The following is an 11856-nucleotide window of genomic DNA, read 5'->3' on the forward strand; positions in this document are numbered from 1 at the left end:
CCTTGATGGAGAATAGGAGATGGAGCTCAAAGCTCCAACCTTCTAATTGTGGCTTGGACTTTTTTAGTGACCTCATGAGAACAAAAAATACTGCCACACCCAAGAAATTCCAAGAAATTTAGGAACTCTGTGTCAGGAAATAGGGTCTAAGATCAAATTTTAGAACAAAAGATGCTTCTAGTACTTTCATAACCTTGGAAATTACAAGGCTTTTAGAAGCTCTGAGCCAGGAACCAGGGGCAGAAACCAACATATACTTTTTATTATTTCACACAAGTTTTGAACTTTTCTGCCACTCTTAGTAAACACATATGAAAGAAGTCTTGTAATTAAACTCAGAGTAAATAACAGGATTTTTAACTGAAGTACAGTTGACAAGGAGTGTTACATTAGTTTCAGGTGTCCAGTATAGTGATTGGACAACTTTATATGTTCTGCTAAGCTTACCACAAGCATAGCTATCACCTGTCACCATACAACACTATTACGATACCACTGACCATGTTCCCTATGCTGGACCTTTGAGTGACTCATTTAATTTTAAAAGACCTTTGCTCCATCTCCCTATCTGTTTATATTACCTTTGTGGTCACCAGGATATAAATAATATCTAACTTTCTTTTCCTTTTCTTGTTAAAAAGGGCATTTTCAACGTAGTAATTTATTTCTCCAAAGCCCCTTGTTACCTACAATTATAATTCTACAACAAAGACCTGTCAAATAAGTAATTTTGACTTCCACAAATCCACCCCCAGCTCTTCAATCCAAATCTTCCTCTTGTGTGCCTGATGTGCCCCTGCTTCTCCACACCCAAACCTAGCATCCCCTTTACCTCTTGATATCTCATTCACATTTCACATAGTCAGACAGGAATACACTAGAAAGGACTTTTTCGATTACAGAACAAACTTTCTGCAAAAAAATTAAAGAATGCAAATGATTCTCTGCATGTCTCTGTAGTTTATAGTGCAGCGTGGTCTTTCATGTTAAATCCTCTAAATCACCAATCAAAGCACCTGAGATAAGGAATGTACTCACCCGGGCACCGGGGTGGCTCAGTGGTTGAGCATCTGCCTTTGGCTCAGGTTGTGATTCCAGGGTCCTGGGATCAAATCCTGCTTCAGGCTCCCCGCAGGATGCCTGCTTCTCCCTCTGCCTCTATCTCTGCCTCTCTCTGTGTCTCTCATGAATAAATAAATAAAAAGATCTTTAAAAAAAAGGAATGTATTCACCAACACAAAATCAATAACATCAATTGAGCACATCTGGGGTCAACAAAAAACCTAAAATTTTCTGTATAAGTGAAAAAAGAGCCTCCTCCAAAAGGAATTTTAGAATCTGGAACACATTAAGACAACTCCTGCCTTGCTACTTTTCCAGGGTTAAATAAGATAATACCACAGTTATATTGAAAATATATATATTATGGTTTTAAACTAAAAATTGGAAGGCAAGAAGCAAGGAGTATAACCTATAGAGGCAAAGATAAATATATTTGATTACATTGACATTTTGAAAATTGAGGTTCGAGTTTGGGGCTCCTGGTGGAGTATACAGCTCTTGATCTCAGCATTGTGGTTCAAGGTCCCATGTTGGCTATAGAGATTACTTTAAACAAAAATAAAACCTTGAATAAATAAATAAAAATTGAGGTTCAAGGTTAAGATTGAATATATGCACCTAATTTTGCTTCCTTCTCAAACTCTAGGAAAGGCTCAGTAAAGGGATTTAAAGGATACATAAGCCCTTAGGACAGAGAGAATAGAAGAGGAGATGATAGCAAAAAGCATTTGACAAGCTAGGAAGCAGATAGATCTGTGCTAATGACTATAGACAGCTCAACCTTAAGCTAGAAAGTGGGAGGAAAGCTGAGAACCATCTGCTTTCCTCTTGAAAGTCTCAGGAACTGACAGCATGTGAGCCTCTGGGGCTGAGTGAAGCCGAGAAGAGCAGGTGCTAAAATGTGGACAGGATGAAAGCCATTTCGGAAACCGTTAAATCCCTCGATACTTTTCCCACCCTCCTTGCCCAGGGTGACTGCCTCTTACCTACCCTCTTACCTACCTCTTACCAAATAGCCTCCTGGGCTATCTTCTGCAGATAGTAAAATAGAGAATCTCTAAGCAGGACACCAGGTACCAATGAGGTCTCAGGTACCGGAGCAAAAACAAAGGAGTCAGTGGCCAAATGCATACCAAATACTAAATCCTGAGAGGACATCCCTCCAAAGCCACCTTCCCCCATTAGACCCCCCAAACAGCAGCAGTCATACTTTACTTTTCAGACAAGAGATTGGACATTTCTACTTTGCACTTGTCCATGTCAAGAGGAAATTTTACCCTAAATTGAGCAGAGATTCCCCACTACAGACCATGAAAGTACATATAATGAAGCCCAAAGCTGACAAACCCCATTCCCTAGCTTTCAGACTTCTGAGAACAGACAACCAAGGTTTATCAGACATTTAAATAAAGCCTCTAACTCAGAATCTGAAACTATTATTGAAAAGAAAATTCTGTTACAAGGAACATTTAAAAAAAAGATTTAGTTATTAGTTGAGAGAGAGAGAGAGTGCATGAGTGAGGGGAAGTGGGGCAGAGGGAACGAACCTCAAGCAGACTTCTCACTGACCACAGAGCCTGACACGGGGCTTTGATTACACTGACCCGAGAGCATGACTTGAGCCAAAATCAGGAGTTGGACACTGAAGTAATTGAGCCACCCAGGCACCCCACAAGGAACATTTAAGAAACAAGAGGTCCTGAAATTAAAAAGTGTAATAGCAAAAATGAAAAGTATAGAAAATGAAGTTGATAATTTCTGAAAATTTTCAGGAAGTAAAGGCACACAAAATGGAAGAACGAAAGCGAGGATACAATTAGGAGACCACTGCAAAGGGCCCAAGACTGGATTAATAATAATTCCAGGAAGAGAGATCAGAAAGCAAAGAAGAAGCCATCAGTGAAAGAAATTATTCAAAAAAATCCCAAACTAAGAGACAGGACTTTCCAGATTGAAAGTCTGTACTTAGTGCTTCGTACAACAGAAAAAAATAGACCAATCCCAAGATACACTATGGGACATTTTCAGGAACACTAAGGACAAACTTTTCAAGGGAAGAAAATAAAACATACAAAGGATCAAGAATCAGAATGGTTTCAGATTTCTCAACACCGATGCTGAAAGCTTAAAGAGAGTGAAGCAAATGCTTTCAAAATCCCAATAGAAAGAGCTTTCTAACAGTCAATATGGGCAAGAGCCTTCCAGTCACCATAGACTACAATCAGGGGAAAATATAAGCCCGTGAAAATAAGGGAAATTCTTCTAAATTTCCACATGCGTTTGGATATACATAGAGTCTCTCTGGAAGAATAGCCTACACAAGAAGCAATGACTATCAAAGTGACAAGTGCATTATCCTTACCCAGCAACCCTACTGCTAAGAATTTGTCATTCAGACAAAAGTGAGGAATCATATATGTACAAGGTGACTTAATATAGCATCTTGGCATTTTTGCATCGACTTCCCTGCAAGCAAGAAAACTAGACAGCTATATGGGCTAGGAGGAGACTTTTCACTTTGTACCTCCATACTTTTTGAATTTTGAATCTCATAAATGTATTGTCTATTTAAAAAACCAAATATGAGGAATGCCTGGGTGGCTCAGTGGTTCAGTGTCTGCCTTTGGCTCAGGGTGTGATCCTGGGATCCCAGATTGAGTCCCGCATTGGGCTCCTTGCATGGAGCCTGCTTCTCCCTCTGCCTAGGTCTCCTTCTGTCTCTCTCTCTCTTTCTGTGTCTCTCATGGATAAATAAATAAATAAAATCTTTAAAAAAATAATAAAATAAAATAAAATAAAGCTCTGCATTTAAAAAAACAAATACGATCACTTAAACTTTTAAAACTTCTGTATAATAATTTTAAAAGGTAATAAATAAGGTTATAAAAAGACACTGGAATAAGAGATTTGTAACACAGACAACCAGTAAGGGATTAGTATCCACAAAAACATAAGGAATTTCTATGAATCAACAGAGAAAGGAACTCTACAGAAATATGAATAAGACCATCGAAAAGGCAGTTCACAGAAGAGGAAACTAGAATGATCAATATGATTTTTTAGATGCTCAACATCATTAAAATAGTAATGACATGTTATTTCAGATCTATCAGCTTGGGAAAATTTTAATGTCTGATAATATCAAGTATTGGGGATGTAGAAGAACAAATTAGAGCAACCGCTATGAAAAGCAAGTTAGAGTCTGCACATGTACTATAGATAAGATTATTATTATAGATAATTAAAGACATTCAAATAAAAAGTAGGAGAAAATATGGAAGAGACTATAAATTCAAAAGCCATAAGTAAACTAATTCCCAAATAAAAGAGAAAAGAGTCTCAACTTGGATTCAGTGTGCATCTTTGCCCTTGGGAAAATTTCCATTTCCCTTCTACAGAAGGGTAGAGGCTGTTAAGGTAATTTGATCCTATCCAAACACGGGCATGGTCATCCTCCAGAGTGGCTTCTGTTCCCATGGAGGTGGTCACTTTGTCACTAACTGGGGAGGTGGGAGTGAGAGAGTTGCTTCTATTTATTCCCGCCTCCCTGTGGTGTGAACACATGCATGCCACCCCCAAAAGAATGCTCCAAATACTCTTTGCTCCTGGGTCCCCAGGGAAGAAGCCACACTGCAGGGGAACTAGGAGACCACATGCCTCTGACAGAGCTCATCCCTCGGGGCCACACACCCAGACCTCCCGCAGGTGAAGCACGTAAAATACAGAGCCCTCCTCCCTTCCTCATGCTACATCCTTCTACCCTCTCCCCAAGGCCCTTTTAACGTCCAACTCCCCCCAACTTTGAGCCTTCCCTCCTTTTCCAGACTATGGCCCTTCCCCCAGCAATTAGCAAGGCCTATGTCTCCTGTAGTATCTGCAAAATCTTCCCAACCCATGACATTGCTTGGAAGTCATATTCATTCCTTCACCAGCCCTTCAAGGCTGCTGAGCAGGACTGTGAAGCTGAATGCCTGAAGGTACAGGAAAGGAAGAGGATATGAAAATATTTTTTGCTTGAAAGGAGGTAATTGTTTTCCTTCCTTCGCTTCTTTCTTCTCTCCCTCTTTCCCATCCATCTATTACCCTGAAGTATTTTTCAAAAAGAAAAGGAAAAGAAAAAATTTAAATCTTGGCATGAGTTAATTTTTCAACATATATATATGAGTTTCCTATCTGTCATAACTTGTAGACCACATTTTGCTAAAAGAACTTCTGGGTCATTTCCACCTTTGCTATAAAAGTTAGAAGGGCCCTTTACTATTAAAAAAATCCTGGAGGATACAGAACTGTATTAGTCAGGTTTCCCTGGAGAGGCAGAACCAATAGGATGTGGATACATATGTAGAGAGATTTATTTTAAAGAATTGACATGCACTTGTGGAAGCTTTGTGAATCCAAAATCTGATGGAGTTGGCTAGTAGGCTGGAGAGTCAGGAAAAAATTTGCAGTTTGAGTCCAAAAGCAGTCTGATGGCAGACTTTCCCTTTGGGAAGGTCAGTCTTTAGTCTATTAAGGCGTTCAACTGATTAGATGAGGCCCACCCATATGATGGAGAGCAATCCACTTTACTTAAAACCAATGTATTTCAATGTTAATCACACCCCTTAGTCCCAGTTAAGTGTCTGACTCTTGATTTCAGCTCAAGTCATGATCTCAGGATTGTGAGCAATCAAAACCAGTCCCAGTAACCGTCTCTGACTTAAAATGGTTGGGGGAAAGACTGCCGTGTTACACACAAAACCAACTTATTTGCTGCTTAGGGTTTACATAAATAAAAAGAGAGAGTGTGTGTGAGGCAAGAGAGGCCAAAATTTAAAAGTTGTTCAAAGTAATAAATGCGATCAAATGCATTATTATTTGTTGAATGAATGAATGATATTTAGATCATTTAAAGATACAGTTTTAGGGACGCCTGGGTGGCTCAGCAGTTGAGCATCTGCCTTTAGCTCAGGGTGTGATCTGGGGTCTGGGACTGAGTCCTGCATTAGGCTCCTGGCAGGGAGCCTGCTTCTCCCTCTGCCTGTCTCTGCCTCTCTGTGTGTCTCTCGTGAATAAATAAATAAAATCTTAAAAAAAAAAAAAGCAGCAGCATGTACAAGAAAAGCTCTCTACTCTTTTTCCTGTTTACCTAAAAACAGGATAGAAATTAACAAAGGTATCCCTCCTTCCCCTACCAAGAATAACAAAACTTAATCACTGGAAACAACGTTAGACCCTTCTCAGCCTGGAGATGGCACTAGAGGAATCTACATAAATTTTACTACCATTTAACTACCATTAGTTTCCCATATATTTGCCTCCCCATGATTTGCTTCTCATTGAGACTCAAGGTCCTTTTCCTTTGTCTTGTTACTTCTCTAAAAAGCTATCTTTCTTTTGCTAAGATGCTGTATAAACTCAAGTTCTAACCAAACCTTTGAGTTCCTCAACTCTGAGTTTACCCACGTGTGACATTCATGATGCACAGATTAATAAACCTATTTGTTCTACTCTTGTTGATCTGTCTTTTGTCTGTCCAATAAACAGAGCCATAGGTGGAAAATCTAAGCTGAATAGAGAACGAGACTTTCCCTCCCCTACAGGAGTATATCAAACAGAAATAAGACTTTAAAGGTGTTACACATGAGAGACTCCTAACTCTGGGAAACGAACTAGGGATGGTGGAAGGGGAGGAGGGCGGGGGTGGGGGTGACTGGGTGACGGGCACTGAGGGGGGCACTTGATGGGATGAGCACTGGGTGTTATTCTATATGCTGGCAAATTGAACACCAATAAAGAAAAATTTATAAAAAAATAAAATGGGGGGTGGGAGTGAATGGGTGACAGGCACTGGGGGTTATTCTGTATGTTAGTAAATTGAACACCAATAAAAAAAAAAAAGAACAAAGATGCAAAAATAAAAAAATAAAATAAAATAAAATAAAGGTGTTACAAATGCTATCTTAGTAATCACACTACCATATAAAAATGTAACAAATCAACCCCTTATACATCTTTTAAAATGTACACAATGTTTTATGCCAACTATATCTCAATAATAACAAAATAGAGGATTTGGTTTTAAAATATGAGAAGGGGAGGTGCCTGGCTGGTTCAGTTGTTAGAAAATGTGACTCTTCATTTTGGGCTTGTAAGTTTGAGTCCCAAGTTGGGTAAAAAGATTACTTAAAAATAAAAACAGATGAACATAGGGGAAGGGAAGGAAAAATTAAATAAGAGAAAAACAGAGAAGGAAGCAAACCGTAAAAGACTCAACTATAGGGAACAAACTGACGGGGAGGTGGGGTAACTGGATAATGGGCATTAAGGAGGGCATTTGAAGTAATGAGCAGTACACAGGAATATTAATAATGAGACTATTCAAAAGACCCACACTGGAATGCCCGGGTGGTTCAGTTGGTTGAGGGTCCAAATATCTTGATTTCAGCCCAGGCCGTGATCCCAGAGCCTTGAGATCAGCCCTGTGTTGGCCTCTGTGCTCAGCAGGAGGTCTGCTTGGGATTCTCTCCCTCTCCCTCTGCCCCATGCACTCTCTCTCTCAAAAATAAATAAATAAATAAATTAATAAATAAATAAATAAATAAATAAATAAATCTTTAAAAAATTTTTTAAATTTATTTATGATAGTCACAGAGAGAGAGAGAGAGAGAGAGAGAGAGAGGCAGAGACATAGGCAGAGGGAGAAGCAGGCCCTAGGCACCAGGAGCCCGACGTGGGATTCGATCCCGGGTCTCCAGGATCGCACCCTGGGCCAAAGGCAGGCGCCAAACCGCTGCGCCACCCAGGGATCCCAAGTAAATGAATCTTTAAAAAATAAAAAAAAGACTCACACTTTCCACCATACTCTCCAAAAAAACTCCAAGTGGATTGAAAGTTAAATGCTTCAAAATCAAAATAAATACACTCCCACGTATGTGAACAGACCAGCACCTGGGGAAATCACTTTTTGACTATTGATGGAACAGAAATGAAAAAAGATGGGCAGGTTCATTACTTAGATAGTTTTAGCTTTGATGGTGGGCATACCAATAAAGCTGAGATTAAAAAATTCAGAACAGAGAAAATGTTTGCATATAAACACAGAAGTTTAATAACTAAAAAGTATGAAGAGCTCATATAAGTGGGTAAAAATACCAGCTGTCCATTGCACAAATGATTAAAAGACAGTTCACACAAGCAGAAATGTGATTTTAATCATGATCTTTGAAATATTCAGTCAACCTTGCTGGTAAAATAACTGCAAGTTAAACCTACTGTGAAGTTTCATTTTGTACCTGAAAAAAAGAATAAGAAACACTTCTGAGAAGTGACAGATTCCAAAGCCTGCAAGGCTTCAGGAAAGCAGATATGCTCATGCATTAATGATAGCGATGCAAATGGATCCAGTCTTCCTGAGGGGCAAAATGCTACTTTATTGAAAGAATCATAAATATGCCTAACCCCTGACCAAGTAATAGAATTTATCCAGAGGAAATAATGTTTAATAAAAACCAAAAGTATACATATACAATGTTTATTTTATGATAATAAAACACCGGAAGAAAGTGAAGATCCCAACAATACAGAAATAGAGGTTAATTGTGGCACGCCAAGATGATATGCTCTAGTGACATACTAAGAATGATAAATATGAAGATGACACAGGAAGTAGAAAATATTTTGTTAAATCACATTACATAAAAGGATGAATATCAAATTGGGTGTACGTACCCATCATAACTATCATATGGCTATGAATATGTATAGGTCAAGGAGGCAAAAGCACAGAATAGGGAATGTGTCTAGTTGGGTTAAGATCAACAGACTTCTAGGAATTATTCTGTAAGGTCGTCAAAACTAGATTTTTCAAAGAATTTAAATTGTTACAACGAGAGAAAAATTCTCTTTGCGGGACATTTCACTGGCTTATAGAAATACAGTTACTTACTGCCTGGTTAACTACCCAGATGGAAGGATGATGGGGTTTCCATGTAGGTACGTGAAACTTACTGAAGCTATGTTTCCATAGAAAAAAGAGCAGAGGTAAACAATGGTCAGAATGGGTCATTCCGCTCCAGGGGAATGTTTTCCCCCTCTAGCCTTCTGAATTTTCAGCTGAGACCCCTGTAATATAAGTTTGGCCAGAAAAAAGCAAGCAGAACTTTAGTAACATGTATACCTCACGTATACGTGGGAGATACCGACAGAGAATGAGTACGTACCCCAGGGGGCTCAGACTTCAAACTTAAATATCGGTAGTAGAAAAAGGGGTTGGGGGAATGTAGGTCTCTTAGGAGAAAGTACACGACTTACTTAGGAAAGATGAATGGGCCCTTAGAAGAATAGATGGAGGTACAGTGGTTTATGGCAAAGTACGTCTGGGTGTGATGTTGACTTCTAGTCCCCTCGCCTGTGAAGCGAATCTCCCCTGGTTGAAACTCCCGAGAGGGGCTTTATGACAAGTGAACCCCTTTGGAAGGATCTGTCTTGAGGTAGATTTTAAAGGGAGTCTAGAGAAAGTATCTCCCTGCACTTGCTGTTTTATAAATATTCAAAATAATCAAGATACCAAAGCAGCCTGTTTGGGCAGTAGCATGTCCTGAATTCCTCATCATGTTTTGGGGTGGCCCATTCTGCCACCCTTCAGCTGCACTGGGGGTGGTAGGAAAAAAGAACCTTAGTGAGCACAAAGGAGCTGTTAGGCCCCAGGCACTGCCAGAAAGTAACTGGAGAAGTGGAACTGCCCTGGGTAGAATTGTGTCCCCTGGAAAAGAGACGTTGAAGTCCTAACCAGCATATCTGTGAATGTGACATTTGACAAAGGCATCTCTGCAGATGTAATCAAGACAAAATGAATTCGGATTGGACCACGTAAGCCCTAACCTGATGGCTGGAGTCTTAATCATGATACGGGATGAGGCACCTGGGTGGCTCAGGGGGTGTGAGCATCTGCCTCTTGGCTTCAGGCTCAGGTCAGGATCTCAGGGGTCACGGATGGAGCCCCACATCCATCCTCGCATCAGGCTCTGCGCTCAGCAGGAACTCTGCTTGAGGTTCTCTCCCTCTGCCTCACCCCCCCTTGTGCTCTCTCAGATAAATCTTAAGAAGAGGAAGAAGAGGAAGACGACCACAGGACGGTGGACACAGGCAGACACTGGGCAAACACCACCTGACCCTGGAGGCCGAGATCCGCATGATGCAGCTGCGAGCCAAGGCAAGCCTAGAGCTGAGGGCAAACCCCAGAGGCCAGGAGAGAGGCACACGGAAGGGTCGCCCTCAGGGCCCCCAGTGGGGACCGATCCTGCCGATGCTTTGATTTCTGATTTCTGGTTTGTAGGACCGTGAAAGAACACATTTCTGTTGTTTTAAGCTTAGTTGGTGGTGCTTTGTTACAGCAGCCCTAGGAAGTCAAGGCAGGGGCTAAATACGTATGGTCTGGTCGAAATAGCAACAAAAAAACCGACTGCAGCCGAGTCCTGGCCTCCAAGGCAGTGGGAAAACCTATGGTTCATCATTTTTAGGAAAGCACCTTCTATGGAGTCCCCAGCCCTGTCATGGGAGTTGGTAAGCTCTGTCCTGCAAAGCAGATCCAGCCCGCTGCCTGCAAGCTGAGTAAGAATGGTTTTCTACAGGGTAGAAAGAGGAACCAAGGAGCAGATTTCCATGGGGACTTTCTCTAGAAAAAGGTAGCCCTTTGGAAAGGGATCCGTTAGACGGGGTTCTGGACGTCAGATGAGGACTTGGGATATTTTGTTTGGTTATTAAGTAAAGAATAATTCAAACAGGATAGAGAACTCGGGAACTGAAAGCAAGGACTCGCACAGACTTAGCCCTCCGGGAAGCTGCTCTTGTAAGGAGCTGTGTTTTCTGGAATACCTATGGAAACGTATGGCTCGGCCAGGATGGAACACCTGCCAAGGGGGAAACAAAGGAAGTGCAGCTGCTGCTTTCCGGCTCAAAAGGAAAATGGGTGGGTAAGGTGACAGGTTCAAAACAGGCCTGCAAGTTCTGAAACACTCTCCCATGAAGAGGTGGAGTCTATTTCTCTCTCCTGGAGGGTGGGCTGGGCTCAGTGACTTGCTCCTAAAGACTGAGATGCTGGAGAGGTGACACTGAGGGCTGAGTCATAAAAGATGATACGACTTTGCTTTTTTTTTTTAATTTTTATTTATTTATGATAGTCACAGAGAGAGAGAGAGAGAGAGAGAGGCAGAGACAAAGGCAGAGGGAGAAGCAGGCTCCATGCACCGGGAGCCCAATGTGGGATTCGATCCTGGGTCTCCAGGATCGTGCCCTGGGCCAAAGGCAGGCGCTAAACCGCTGCGCCACCCAGGGACCCCACGACTTTGCTTTCTCTCTGCTTCTCCCCTTCTGCCCTCCCACCCCACCCCAACACTCCCTAGTTGCTGAGCTTCCTGGAGGCCCCAGGTGGTGAGCCCACACTTGGAGAGAGAGGCCCGGAGCGCCCACTGCTCCGGCCCCCAGGTGTTTTGAGTTGTCCCAGTCTAGCAACCAGACAGGTGTGAGTAAGATTGCCTTTGAGATGACGCCAGCCTCCGTCCCAGTCTCCCAGCACATGAGAGACTTTGAGGGAGCCCGCCGGGCTGAGCCCAGGATGTTGAGAGATAATAGTAATAAGTGGTTGTTGTTGTTTTATACCATTACTTCGGGGGGGGGCATCAAGCAGCAAAAAATACACAACTGAAATAATGTACTCATCTCCTGGTGTGCCAAGAATTTTTAAAAGTGAAGTTGATTGCCTGATGTAAAAGGAGAGTAATTTGTTATACTGAGATTTTCTCTTTCTTTCTTCCT

This window comes from Canis lupus, chromosome 33 (assembly GCF_003254725.2).
Source record: "Canis lupus dingo isolate Sandy chromosome 33, ASM325472v2, whole genome shotgun sequence".
In the NCBI taxonomy this organism is placed as follows: domain Eukaryota; kingdom Metazoa; phylum Chordata; class Mammalia; order Carnivora; family Canidae; genus Canis; species Canis lupus.